The following is a 14,826-nucleotide window of genomic DNA, read 5'->3' on the forward strand; positions in this document are numbered from 1 at the left end:
TTTGGATCATCAGGAAAGATGATTGTTTCCTTTAAAAGATATTAGGAGGTCTGTGTCTAAAGGCAGCTGACATGGCTCCCTGCATCCCTGATGGTTTCCACTCCGTTTCTTTTATAGTCACTCAGTAGGTACGAGAATCGTGTCCCGCCACAGTATTTATACATTAAGCAAAGGGCCCCCCCTCTCCGGAGTATCTCCGTGATTGGCCCCTGAGTATAATTCCTCCTGTGACTACATCGGCGTGTCATCCTTTATCAATAATCACCTTGAAGGAAGCGCCGGCCTCGTTGGAGGAGGATTGACCTCTGTGGTGATTAGGGCCGTGTGGATGGTGGTCATCCGTTACCACAACCCATACTCGACCCTGTTTAATATCTGCAAATGGGGAGGGTGGGAGGTGTGGGAGCGGCCCCCTGTTATTGTGGCAGCACATAGAGGGGGTGGCCTCCTTGGCCCCGTAAACCCATCTCAAACCTGTCACTTCCCCCGACGCGTGCGCTTGGTCGCGAGGAAGAAGACAAAACGCCGCTGCCTTCGGATAAGAGAAATGTAAAAAGTAAGAAGTGGCGATGTGCTCGGGCCTGGTTTCCTTTTTCTTTTAATGCATCCATTAAAGCCATTATCTGATTGCAGTGCATTTACATTGGATTATTTTGTTATTCCATGTGGTTGTGGGATGTGAAAAAAAACATGGGAATGAATGAGCGGCTCCATCTGGGAAAGGAGGAGCGAGGAAGTTACGCATCAATTCCACAAAGCAATAGCCCTCCTCTTCTAATGCAATGTGACACTGAATACTACACACAGAGAAACAAGTAACCTCAAATTGGGTTATTCTTCCTACCTGCCAGTAACCCAGTTGATAAGCACTATACATGTAGATTTCTGGGGAGCAGAGAAATCAGATTACCCCGAGCTGAACTGGGATTTTCAATCTAAATTGGCTGTTGTTCCTCAGGTCTCTCATTCTAACAGGATGAATGAGGGGAAATAAATAATTTGACTTTGCGGCAGATAAATCGTCTGCGCGGGAGGAACACAGTAGTTAAGAAAAAGAAAAGAAAAACAGAAACGCACCAGGCGGCCGGAGATGCAGCATATATGTGCATTTAAAAGGGGATTTTGTTTAGAGACGTAAAACGAAATCTCAGGGCAACGATTGTGCAGTTTTTCTGCATCGATCATCCAAACACGGGCGAAGGTTCTCGGCGTGTAATCTCGTGGTTCGGAGCTGCGAGGAGGTGAAAGTGTTACCGAGACTTTTATTGAACAACAAAGACTAATCTGGTGTCATGGACGACCAGAGGGGCACATGTTTCATAAAGGTGCCTCAGCAGGACTTCCTGGGAAGAGCCCGTCTCGAACGAGACTAATAAACTGAACCAGGATTAATCGGTTTCATAAAGGCAGCGGAGACCTGATGATCCGACCGCGTGAAGGCGGCACGGCTGCAGTGCAACAGCTCTGAGGCTGCGCCGCGGACATGCAGCACGTCGATGCTAACATGCTAATCTTCAGCTGGTGTGGTGCAAGATGGTTAACGACACTTGCTAATTAGTGCCAAACACAAAGTGCAGCTAAGGCTGATGGGAATTAATACCTCCACCGAGGAAGTTGTGTTCTCACTCCTGTTGGTTTGTCGTGAATATGAAACTTGCTGGAAGGATCTGGTGTGAGGGACAAACCCAGAAAGACTTCCTCACTTTCTTTAACATGGTCTGAGACGTTTTTAAACATTTTCAACGTTTTCCCAGAAAATAATTCATGGATTTTGATGAAAGAAATCAGGCAAATTAAGGGAACATATCCTAATTAGCTGGATTTGATTTAACGGGACTATTGGAGATATATTTACAGGTATTTGATAAAAAAAACACACCCATGGTGCATCTATACCAAAAGATAAACATTCAAAGTCAATGCAAAGACACAATAACACAATATTTGCATCTTTCTCTTCCCTCGTTTGAGTTGAAATATTTTAACTTGAGCGAGAAAACCAATCAGCTTTGAGGATAAAACTCCCAGGGACTAAATCAGGTGGAGTGTGGATGAATCTGTGGCAGAGTTGGTGCTTCGTCAAACGGGAAAAGCGTGGTTGTATCGATGCAGCTTTAATCAAAACAGCTTTAGGAGAGTTTAACCTGATCAACTGGTTTGACTGGTAATCTTTTGTATTACAGCTGAAGGGTTAACACCATCATTTGCTTCCGATTCAACGGAGATGTTTTCACTCATTTCTAACGTGAGATGTTTTGGGGGACGAGACACAAATCAACCGATTCTAATTCCCAATCTTTACTTTTAATGGTGGATTTAATAATCTAAGAAAACAGTATAAGAAAGAAGAACTGGATTCATGCCAAATGTGATTCACGTGCAACATCTCGGCATGATTTATGTCCGACAGTATTTTTTCCTCACCTCGCACATGCAGCCACAGTCTCTGGCTCTCCTCGGCTCTGTCCGTATTTTCTAACGTGACACGTGAATCCCCGGTGGCCCCGGGAATCAGACAACCCAGGTGCAACACTAATATCCTCCCAGTGTCCAAACATTTCCTTTAAAAGTAACTGGCACATTGGGGCCCATAAATTAGTGCTGAACGCAGCTCAAGATGTCGGGCTTCCAATAAGACTGTACCCAGAGCAATAAACTTTGACATTGCAGCTTGAGAAATGTCTGCCCTTTTTCATTGTCAAGTGTTACAAATTGATGAAATGAGTTCATCGATGTTCTCTGGTCATTATCTCTCCAGTGGCACTTTGTTTTACAGACAGTGGGAAAAGGGACAGTGCAGATTAGAGGCCCCGGCACAGTTTATCAAACAAAATCTAATATCATCCATAAGAGTGGAATCTGGAAATCAATACTTCATTACTAAATTGTTAGTGGGGATGAAGAGTAATTGTGTGAGTTCAGAGATGTGTCTCGGCGGCCGGGGCATAGGAAGTTCAATGTCACCCGGGAAGTGATAAGTAAAGGCACTGATGGGAAGAAACATTTCTGTAATGGGGGGGTGCTGCAGGAGGGCAGGGACCTGAGCACAGAACAGACAATAGACACTGGTTTGCCATTGATTGGCTCAGCTATAAAGATGGAAGGGAGCTGGGGGGGGGAGAGAAAGAGGGGGAGACGGAATGAGGGGGGGGGGGGAGAAAGAGTTACAGTGAGCTGGATTCACCCTTGTGCTGTCACCAGTTCTCCTGTGGTCGCACGGATCAATCGTCCTGCACATTTGCATCCCGGCGATGAAGTGTAACGGTAAAAAAAGGAAACTGGAGGACTGGCTTTGACGACTCCACCGACGGTTTGTCTTTGAAATGACTTCGAGCTAATGAACGTTAATAAATAACGCTGGTGGTTATAGTCATCGCTGTTTACGGTGCGTCCGGCTTTTTTTTTTCCCGTTATAGGCTCGCGGCCCGCGGCCCCTCTGGCCCCTCTTTGGTTTCGCGGCGTGTGCGAGGTCACGTCAGTACAATGAGCACATCGCCTCCGTGCAGCTCGGCTCAGCCTCGTCCCTCTGACCTGTTCCCCTGCCTCGCCGTGTTCAGCCATGCAAATCAGAGTGCCTTCAATTTCAACATTCATAAGCCGAAACCTGCAGCTCGCGCTTGGAGCCGGTGGGAGCTCGGAGGGGGCGCGGCGCCGCCCGATGTACAATACCTAACCTTTATATATATCGGTGAAAGGACAAACCAGTGAGGCGAAGGGAGAGCAATGTTTTTTGTTGTAAATGTGTTCATGTGTTTGGAAATATTAGTTTGTCACCACTTTTCTACAGACAGAAATTAGGCCCAACATCTATTCCATGGATTGTTTGTCTCGCCTTGTAGATGTTCATGGTCCTCAGAGGATGACTCAAAACCGATTGTTATGAAATATGCAACAACACATATTCAAGGTCCCAAGAGGATAAATTCTGAAGGACTTTCGTGAAACCCTGATGTTTCCTGAAGCAAAATCTCCTTCAACCTCGGCTATAATTAGATTTTAGCGCTAGTTAGCAAACGTTAGCGTGCAAGTTGTCCAGTTGACCTGGTTACACCTGAACATCCGCATGCTAGCATCTTCGCTGTGAGCATATAGTTCAATATTCATATTCATATTTGTTTCCACCTGACGAGAGTAAGTCCACTTTCCTTTGAGTTCTTTTCTTTTCCACATTACTCAGCAAACATCAGAGAATAATCACGATCCATTAGGATACAAACAGTGGGAGGAAATTAAAAGACGTTTAAAGGACATTTTGGATAATGTAAGAACCCAAGTCAACAGAATATGTAATAACAATAAGTTGTTATTAGACATTTTAATGAAGAATTGTTCAATATCATGACTTTAAAGAGGCTGAAACGCTTTTTTAAAACCGAAGGAAACTGGATGTTTTGCTCCGTTGTCGATATGAACACAATCGATCTCTTCACCTTTAAGTCTTCACTCCACCGAAACACCGATTGCAAGCGGGTGTAACTCGGTGAAACTGAATATCACGAGAGCGTTGCAGTGTAATCTCGCACCTTTCATCCGAGGTAATGTACGGACGGACTTGTTTTTCTAATTAACAAAAACACCACCAGCGCTTACACGTCACAACACGGTGATATAACAAGCTGCTGGGATCCACTCTCACTTCGTCACATGTTTGAATGTTCAGCAACTCTACTGCTCCATTTAAAAAGAGCCTCCCCCCGCCCCCCCCCCCCCCCAACCCCCCCTTGTTGACAGAGATAAACATTTTTTTTTCTTTATTTTATCGCAGCGCTTTGACGTCGGGGAAGTGAAGTTGACAGTCCAGTAACAGGGGCCGTTCGCTAATGATTTTTGAGCAGCCCCCAACTGAGTCCTAAATGTCTGCAATATCCATAAACAACTCTATACTGTCCAATTAGGCAGACAGAGATGTACTGGGCTGTCAGACAGATTTGCATGGCTAAGCACCTGAGATCCAGAGGATGATGAGGGGGATGGTTCACCGGCCAGGGAGAGAATGTGCACAATGGATGACTTTCATTACGGCATTACCGCATTACATACACACTCATCCAATTACTGCCTGGATTAATTGATCATCGTACCTTCCCTGTTCCCCGGCACCAGGGCTGGAGCCGGGGTGTTTTTCTCCCCCGTCTGCGAGCGGCTGCACGACCCGCTGCTTTCATTCCTCCTGCTCCACGGCTCCTGTCCCAGGTTTACAGCCAGAGCTCTTCATAAAAAAGTCTAAGGGGACATTTTGAGAGGGAAGAGGAGGAGGGGGTGGGTGGGGGTGGGGGGGTTTGTTAGAGAAAGCCGTCAGCGGCCACCACTGTGAGGACGGCCATTTGCAGGAATCGCATACATTGGGAATAATTAGAATTTATGTGCGCTCGTCAATCCCGCCTCGTCCTCGTCTCTGCTGTAGAGCCATCAGTGGTCAGAAGGGTTCACCGGAGCATGACTCATCCCTGAGTGCGTTTGATCAGAATGAATTATGCCTTTTAGATTCATTATGGCACTTTATTCCTCCTCTCCGTCCTCCTCCCTTGTCCGTTCAGCACCGGGAATGAAACGTACAAGACAGGGTACATATTTTATTGTATGCATGCTGTCATGCACGCACAGTTAGGGATAAGAGGTAGGCAGCGGCGGCGGTGGAGTCTGGCCATTTTAGCACGGAAATGAGAGGCAAACGTGCAAAAAGGAGAAGAAACGGCCACAGGATACGAACATCTGCAATTTCCGTGCACATCAGGGCCTGAGAGCTCGCGGCACGGGAAGGACACGTCGCGGCCGTCCCGCAGATAATGTGAGGGAAAGCACGACTAACTGGAAGACTTCAAATGTGGCATCTCGAAAGCACTTTAATATGACACAAAAAAAAAATCTAATTGAACTCACGCTGTTTGGTGTACAGGACTATGACAAGTGCTAATGGGATCATTTAAGATCATTTAAAATACAAACGAGTCTTCGCTTTCTGTTCATTAATTACCGCTAATTATACGAACAGCTAGCCTTGGCGGGGCCGTGCATTTGGCTGCGTCGGGAACATCAGGTCTGAGCGAGCGGATGTCCCACTTCCCTCCTGGATGAGTGGCTGATAATGTCACCATGCAAGAAACAATGGCCTCATTCGTATATGTGTATTTTTATGTATATTTCACTTACAGACTGTTTTTACTTTGTGTTTTTCTGTGAGTAAAGTTAATTATTTCTCGTCCAGTGAATTGCACCAAAAGACTCGAGACGTCAAACGAACCGAGTACGATTTATTTCCCCTTCCAAAAAAAATATAAAAAAATCCTCCCTCTCGTGCATCTGCAGTTTCACATCCTCGGTCCATTTTTTTTTCCTCAAAGAAAGACTGCGTTTGAGATTTCAGGAAAAATAAGTCCGCAGCATCATTTAGCGTGAGCAGATTGCATCAACTCGTTTCTTGCATTTTTAATTGTGTTTTTTTTTTTTTTTTTTCTCTTTCCTTTCTGTGCCCTCATTCCCCTTCAGGGAGAGAGACCAGTCTAACAGAAAGGTTAGTAATCTCTGATGCAAGCAAGCTGCTAGATTTCAGATCATGTTAAGTCTTCCTCTGTTAGCGTTTTCAGCCTGGTTAATAATGTAGTTACCTTTCCTCGTCCATTTATTCATGCCAACGTTACCTCTCCAGATTTCCTTCCCCTTAACTGATATCTGAAATAATTACCCCTCTACTGAGTGGTCAATCTTTTTTTAACTGTTGTTTCTTCCACCCCCCCCCCCCCCCCCCCCCCCCTCCCCCCTCCCCCTGTTCGTGGCTTCATCAGTAATCAAGGGTTAATTTCACACCTCAGTGGATTGCCTGCCTTAATCTCTATTCAGTGTAATTAAATCTGTCCAATAAAGTGAGCTCTTTTCCTCTTTGTTCTCCCACTCTCTCCCCTTTTCTTTTTTTTTTTTTTATTGTTTTACACCCATCACATCTCATCGTCTGAACTCCAGGCCGTCCAGCCGCGCTTGACAGGCAGAATCTATCCCTAAAATTAAAACATTCCTGACCGAGATTGTAAGAGGGGAAGAGGGGGGGAGGGAGGGAGAGGAGGGAGAGGAAAAGGAAAAAGGAAGCTGACACATCCAGTGTCTATTTTACTTTCTCTCTCTCTCTCTCTCTTTCTTTTTCTTTGCGTTTCAGCAGAACGGAATGTGAAGATCTGACCCTGTCAATCAGGCCTCGTGACAAGTTTAATCACGGTGTGCCCTCCGCAAAATCGTGGCTAAATAGGAATGCAAATAATAGAGCGCTGCACCTCTTATAAATGGTAATCAAGAGGACTAATCAGCTGACAGGTCCACGGATCTGGTTTGAACAAGGAGTCACTCAAACTTCTCCTCTTATTTCCCTCTATTGTTCATTTTCTTAAAAAAGATGAACATTAACTGTCCTCCTCTTGTTTTTCTTCATCACACACGTCTCTTGTTTGTTGTACGTTGCCTCCAAACTACGTCCTCTGAGGAGTACGAGGCGAAAAGGTTAAATCTAAGCCTTATAAAGGGTTATTTTCCTTTTCAACCTCGAACCAGCGGCGGATTTCTGAACAATGTAAATGAGTCTTGCCAATCCACCTCTCTGTGATCTGCCACAAAAGTCAAGGGGCTCGGCGAAGACTTTGAAATGTTGATTCGGGCTGAATGCGGTGACTTCCCTTTAAAAACACAACCGATCTAAGTTTTATGTGCGCTTGGAAGCTGTGAAGGTTGCCGCTCCCTCTCCCCGATCGTCGAGGTGTCAAAGCTAAATATGAAATTCTGTCTTGTGCCGTGACTGCATCAAAAGTCAGGACATTTTTTTTTCTTCCCCGAGTCCATGAGATCAGACCCATGGTAATCCCTCTGCTCTGCCACCAGGCTTCTGCATTCAGCTGCATCCATCACATCTAAAATCACCCAAATAAAGCAATTAATCACTTCTTGCACAACACAAGTGGAATTGTGATCTAAATCCAGACATATTCTTTGTGAAATACTGCCGTTGCTTTATGTTTCCAAATCTATAATTCATGTATTTAGAAAACCGTACGTTCAGATGTGGGTAAATTGGATTTACCTCGCCATAATTATACATGATTTTAGATGGTTTGGTTTGTCACTGGGAATAAAAGGGGTTATATGGCACGTCAGCTGGATCTAACGTTTTAAAGACTTACACTTCTCCGCTCGCTAATGATGGTTTACAGGCCAATTCTCTGGGGGCAGTCTGAGTGCTTCCAAGATATCACATCTTCACAGGCAATTCACATAACTTAGTCTGGCAACGCCAAAGGGAGGTTTAAAGACAAGCCAATAGTGTGAGTAAGAGATGTGTCAGAAAACCGCACCATATATAAATCTGTGCAAACAAAACAAATCCTCGTTCACCTTATCGTTCTTCTCTGATTTACACAATTTAAAGGAGACCTCTTATGCTAATTTCCAGCTCTATATTTTTATTCTGGGATTCAATGAGAGACATGATTCACAGTTTTAAAAAAAAACAAAAAACCTCTTATTTATCTCAAAGTGCCTGTTATGCAGCCTCCGCAGCATCTGAGTGAAACAAGCCGAATTAGCTCCGGCCTCCTTAAAAGGCCGTTTTCTTCTGATTGGACCGAGGACATCACACCTCCTCGTCCTCTGCCCGGTGAGGAGGCTCTGAAGGTAGACTGCAAAACTAAAGCTGCTTTCAGACACAAGCCAGAGTCCACAGATCCTCCTTTTCTCTGCAGGAGGTGCATGTGTGAACGCTGAGCCCGAGTGAGACACTCCACGGTTTCTACAGACTTTCTCCACCTGGACTCCGAATATAACGTCCGTAGAAATCCAGGGTGAAAAGATGAAAATCACACGATCTCCACAAGCGGAGATAAAACTTCACTTCCTGTCTCTGTCGGCTGCACCGGGCTTCACTTTTGAGGAGCCGTCGTGTCGTCCATTTTTATATTTACAGTCTATGGTCTTGGTACATATACGTACAGATCTGGAAAACATCTGCCGACCGGAAATATAAAAACTAACATTAGTATCAAAATCTTATTCGACTCTAATGACTATTTATAGGTATTTGTATGCTGGGTTATATTTAATGCCTGTAATATTATTAAATACAGTGTTAGTGGAGAATGAGCTGGAATTAGAGCGAATTGATTGAATGAAGAAATGCTTAAAAACACACATGTATATTTATATTTTATATATTTTCTATTAACTCTCAGTTTTCTATGAATATTTTTATATTCTTTTACTTTTGTATGTTTGAACACTTTGGTCAACTGTGGTTGTTTTAAACCTGCTATATCTGTAAACCTGTCTTGAAATATATATGTATACAGTATTAAAAACAGAAGACTACAGCTACATTTAATATCTGACATTAAAATATTATTCTGTACATATTGTAAAACATAATTAAGAGTTGATGCCCTCTAAACACTCTTGGTAGTTTCTGATGCTTTCCAGTGCGTCTGATTGTTTTGTGTATTTCTATGTATATATGTTTATTCTCTGAGGCGCCTCCATAGAATCCTGTGTTTGTATTATAGTCCAGCAGCACTCAGCCGCCTCCCTCACCTGCAGAGCAAGATCAACATCCAAACAATGGAGCAGCCAAGACCAGACATCATTAGGCTTCTTAACACCTCACAAGCCACAGACAGACTGACATCCAGCCAATTTGGCCATGAGCTGAGAAAGCTACTAGTCGTCTGCAACCTCACTACGGACTAATGATGGTCTGAGCCTGTCTCGCCCCTTCACAGGCCCGTTTGATCAGGTACAGTAGAAATCCGGTGTGACGTGAAGTTCACTATGCACTCTATGCCGTATTTACCTGTTTGAAATGCATCGTGAGTTTGGCACACGATCAACACAAGCGTTATTTAAACTGATGTATATCAGCCTGACAACGTGGCGCCTGTCAGACTGTGTAGTAAAATTAAGAGAGCGAGGGAGGGTCAGAAAGAGCGATAAATATGTCTCCCAGCAACGACGCGCGCGGTTATGTGAGATGCAGAATTTTCCACAAACACATAAAAACAAGAATGTGCTGTCATTAGGCCGCGGACGCAACTCTCGTGTTGTTTTTTTTGATTAAAAACAAATGGCAAGAGGTTGTTTGGCAGCGAGCAGACCATCTACTCAGGCTGCAGACAGCTGGACGGACGGCATGAAGGCAAACATAAGGAGCCAGGATGCACGGTATTTATAGCATCCAGATAACTCCAGGTTGGAAATTGACAGGCCCACCTAATGATGCTCCTCAAAGTGGCATGGATGCAGACGAGTGGACCTCTTCAAATGAGAGGCCAATCCCTGCTGACACAGGGGATAATAGCCCAGCATTGAGCCCATTGTCTGGGCACCCCACACCATGGCATTTGGAACTGAGCGGCCCCTGTTCCTGTGGACAAATGATCCGCTCTCTGCCAGGGGATGTCAGCCATCATGTCTCTCAGTCAGTCAGTTCACATGAGGGATGATGGCAGAGGCCAGCTTCTCTTAACCCCATTGGTCTATGAATAATTAGCCCTGTGGCAAGAGATGGGGTGACTAATGGTATCTATCTATCTATCTATCTATCTATCTATCTATCTATCTATCTATCTATCTATCTATCTATCTATCTATCTATCTATCTATCTATCTATCTATCTAACTATCTGTCTATCTATCTGTCTATCTATCTATCTATCTATCTATCTATCTATCTATCTATCTATCTATCTATCTAACTAACTAACTAACTAACTAACTAACTAACTAACTAACTATCTATCTATCTAACCAACTAACCAACTAACCAACCAACTAACCAACTAACTAACCAACTAACTAACTAACTAACTATCTATCTATCTATTGGAGGTAAAATGGAGGTTTTGTTTATACATGTTCTTAATACAGAACACGTATAAACAAAATAAAATGTTTGTTCCATAATTTTGTTGTTGTTTCTTTTTCTTTTTCTTTTTGTTGTCTTGCAGGATTCCTGGTCCGTGCATGAAGTATCAATCATCTGCATTTGTTCATGTTGCATATTTTAAAATGTCTCTGGTTTCATTGTATTTTGTGTTCAGATGCAAATGGAAGTTGATGGGTGAGATCTTATTGTTGCTCTTGTTGCATTTCACGTCTTCGTTACATGCAACAACAACAACAACAACAACAACAGCACCAACAAATGTTAAGAAGATCAACTTTCATTTTCATGCACGGAACTTTCCTGGATATAAAGACACAGCGGAGGTCAAGGAAAGGTCGTGGTCTTGGTTTAATACTTCGTAGTTAAACTTGCTGCAAAACAAAATATGTGTTTACAAGTACCAGTTACCCAAAGCTGCCGTCTTTCCCCGGCATTAATTAAAGTGTTTTTGTTGCTGAAACCAAACCACATCCTGGAAAACCTGAGGACTCTGGTGTCAAAGTGCTGTTCTCTACTACGACCACCGGCCACACCGACCACATCCCACTTCCAACTCAACGCTTCACTCAGCACAAACACTTGTTCAACAACATAATTAGGAAGGAAAATTAGCAGAGTATTAATGTAACGTTGGGGGGGGGGGGGGGGGGACAGGATGAATTCCAAGTTAGGTCTTAAGTGTGTGGGAAATAAACGAGGAAGCTGCTGATGGAAATGTAAAAAAAGCTCTTATGGTCATTTTGCGGCGCCGAAACTTCAGCTCGACACTTTTCTACCTTTAAGTGCGAGAATGGGAAACAGGGAAGTAAAAAACTAACAGCTGTGCAACATCAGCCCAGATTTATCCTGCACTGCACAACTCATCCAGAAAAAACTCAACCTCACCTCAAGTCTAATAATCAATCTGAGCCGCTAGCTGCTTTAATAACAGTTCACATTTTGATACAGGGTAAAAAAAAAACCTCTGGTTAAAAACCCACTAACATCTGTCTTTTGTCTGCATGTGATACAATCAGCAGCCACTCCCGGGTCAAATGACTCTGCAGCAGATTCAAGGTTTTCATCGGCTCCAGCGACGGGAACATAAATCTCAAAACAAAATGAACGGGCTAATTTCTTTTTATTCCCTTCTTTATTTTGACAGTCTAGACGCTGACGCTGCACTTTGTCTGTGGGACGTTACGACGCACATTGGACTTCCAGGCGATTCACAAGAATATTTCAAAACCTTTTGGTTGACGTTCCGATGGATTTACTAACGATTATCCCCGAGACTGTATATAAAGACGGAGGACAAAATGCCTTGATCGCCCCCTGGTGGCTGGCTGCATTAACCCCCCCCCCCCGCCTCCCCGATAATGGTGGATGAGACAAATCGGCCAAATTAAAGTACACATGAAATAAATCTTTTCCAAACATTAACTTCCGACAGTTGAGGTAATTCTGCTCACATGGATGAACGTTTAAGTTTTTCTGTTAAGTTTGGTTTTAATTCGTTTTTTTGATTGAAATTAAATGATTGACAGCTGAAAACTGACTCGTGATTGGTCGTGCAGGTATCAACACTATAATCAAACTATATATATTTAATCAAACTATCTATCCATCTATCTATCTATCTATGTATCTATCCATCTATCTATCTATCTATCTATCCATCTATCCATCTATCTATCTATCTATCTATCTATCTATCCATCTATCCATCTATCTATCTATCTATCCATCCATCTATCTATCTATCTATCTATCCATCTATCTATCTATCTATCTATGTATCTATCCATCTCACCCTGGATGTGTGTTGTAATTGCGAGTAAACAAAAGAAACACTCCACAGTCATTATAAACCCACCCACAGCTGCCACTGGGACCTCCATTAAGCCCAGTGTTCCTGAGATGCTCTGGTCTTATCTGATTCATCAACAAGAGGTTGGCTGGCATGATTTATCTATGCCACTTACTTGTTTTCATTTTGCCCGGGGGCTGCTGCCAGCATCAGGGGCTTCTTTTTACAATGTGACAGCTCCATCTCAAGAGAGAAGACTCCCCATGCAAAAACAGTGCATCAAAACAAATAAGGCCCGAGCCACTTAAGAGAAGTGGCGGCGTTCAGGACCCATTTTCTCTACATGTCAACCAAAATGATGCAACGGCACGCACAAATCTGCATTACTTCTGTGCTTATGCCTTTTGTCTGGAAATCCCATGTATGGGAATAGAATGGGGTTTGAATACAAATGCACTCCGGCGTGCATTTCCTGATGCTTCTTGTTTGGATTGTAAAGCTGACCCCAAAAATTATGCACAACGATTATTTCTTAAATTGATTATCTGCAGTTTTTCTTTCTCTCCTCTCTGCAGGTTTTTTACCCGTCGTCTCCGTGAAAAATCCTCCACATCCCAGTTTTTTTTACGTCTCCCGTCCCCTTGTCTGCTCCCCGAATCTACAGGCAACAGGACGCTCTTGTACATTAAATAAGAACTGTCACCCTGGGCAACTTGCAGCAATGAAGCATTTATTCTGCCTCACATTTCCTGGCACTTAGAATTATTTCCTTCATGCCTGATAACCAAATTACAATATGGCAGGTCTCCCCGGAGCCACGGGATTGTTAGTGCCAGCTCACAACATACTTTCAACTGATGTGGCATTTCATGTACAGCTGCCAATCAAAGCCGGCAGAAGGGAGAGATGTAAATGAGGGCGGGCCCGACGGTGTTCAATTACTGCTCTGAGCTCTGCATAATCCCCCTTCCCACTGACTGACTGACTGACAGCTCCACATTCCTCCTCATCCCCGGCTTTCTCCCCTAATTTCACCACCTTGGATTTTTTATATTTTTTTTGCTTCATACTGGGACATAGAATCCGACACTGGAGCGAATTCCTGTCATTTCTATTTTCCATTTAGAATCGTGCAGGAGTAAAAAAAAGAAAAAAGAAGGATTATCTGACACCTGACGGACCTGTGAGGCGACCGCGTGTGTATTAAACAAGTATTTTCACTGCTTATTACGAATTTCGTACAATTTCAAAGCTAAACAAAGCCTCCTATCGGCCGTGACACTGTTGAATATCATTTTCTCGTTTCCCATTATGAGAAAAATAAGAATTTCAACAGCTGAGTGGGCCGAGATACTCTTAGCTGCCTACTCAGCATCAACCTTTGGTAAATACTCAGATTAAAAAGGATCCGTGAATAGTGCCGGTATCTTTTGCTCTTTCCGTCACAAAGACGCCTTTAGATTCCTCCTAATCCCCGTGTTAAAGGTTCGCCAGCTGAATGGCTTAAGCGATGTTCTGCTTGTGACTAAGAAATGACGCCATTAGACCTGCCGGATTCAAAAATGCGTGTGTTTTGCGCAGGAAGCGCTTTAAACGCCACGTTTGTATCGTTGGACGTGGATTCTATATGGCTCGCCTGGCTCCCGTTTTTAATTTTAAAATATCAAATTGTTTTTCTCCACACTCACCTGATTTTGTCTCGTCCTCCGTCGCCGCTCGCCGTCCCCGTCCCCGTCCGTCTAAAACTGGCACTTTTGTTGCATTCCAAGAGGTTGATAAATCAATCCATCAAAAAATTCTTTGCGGTGAAACTCAATCAAGAAAGGTCATGTCGGCGGGAAAAGAACAGATTAAATTAGCATTGAATTAGACATGGAAAGTGAGCTCTGTCAAAACCATCACTGTGCTCAGCACAATTAGAATATGTTAATTATGCATTTCATTAAGGGGCCTCAGCGCTCTTTGAATGTGAGATGAAATGTCACTGGTGTAGGCAGCCGAAAAATGGAAGATTGCCAGGCACAACTTTCTTTGTGCGATGTGTGACACCTTCATTAACATCAGGGATTGCTAGTCTGATTAGACTTTTTGTATTAGTTTAAGCCTTTAGGCTTTCAAATGCTATGGC

General features: G+C 43.5%; 1 protein-coding gene across 1 annotated transcript in view; it reads left to right on the top strand.

Moving 5' to 3' along the window:
• Window positions 1-7,145, top strand: part of bcas1 (brain enriched myelin associated protein 1) — a 39,707-nt gene extending 32,562 nt beyond the window's left edge. The window contains exon 16 of the transcript XR_004614396.1: window positions 7,106-7,145. The gene's annotated coding sequence lies outside the window, so the exon portion shown is untranslated. The remainder of the gene's footprint in view (window positions 1-7,105) is intronic.
• The last annotated feature ends 7,681 nt before the right edge of the window (window positions 7,146-14,826 follow it).

Source organism: Hippoglossus hippoglossus, chromosome 7, assembly GCF_009819705.1.
Source record: "Hippoglossus hippoglossus isolate fHipHip1 chromosome 7, fHipHip1.pri, whole genome shotgun sequence".
Taxonomy (NCBI): domain Eukaryota; kingdom Metazoa; phylum Chordata; class Actinopteri; order Pleuronectiformes; family Pleuronectidae; genus Hippoglossus; species Hippoglossus hippoglossus.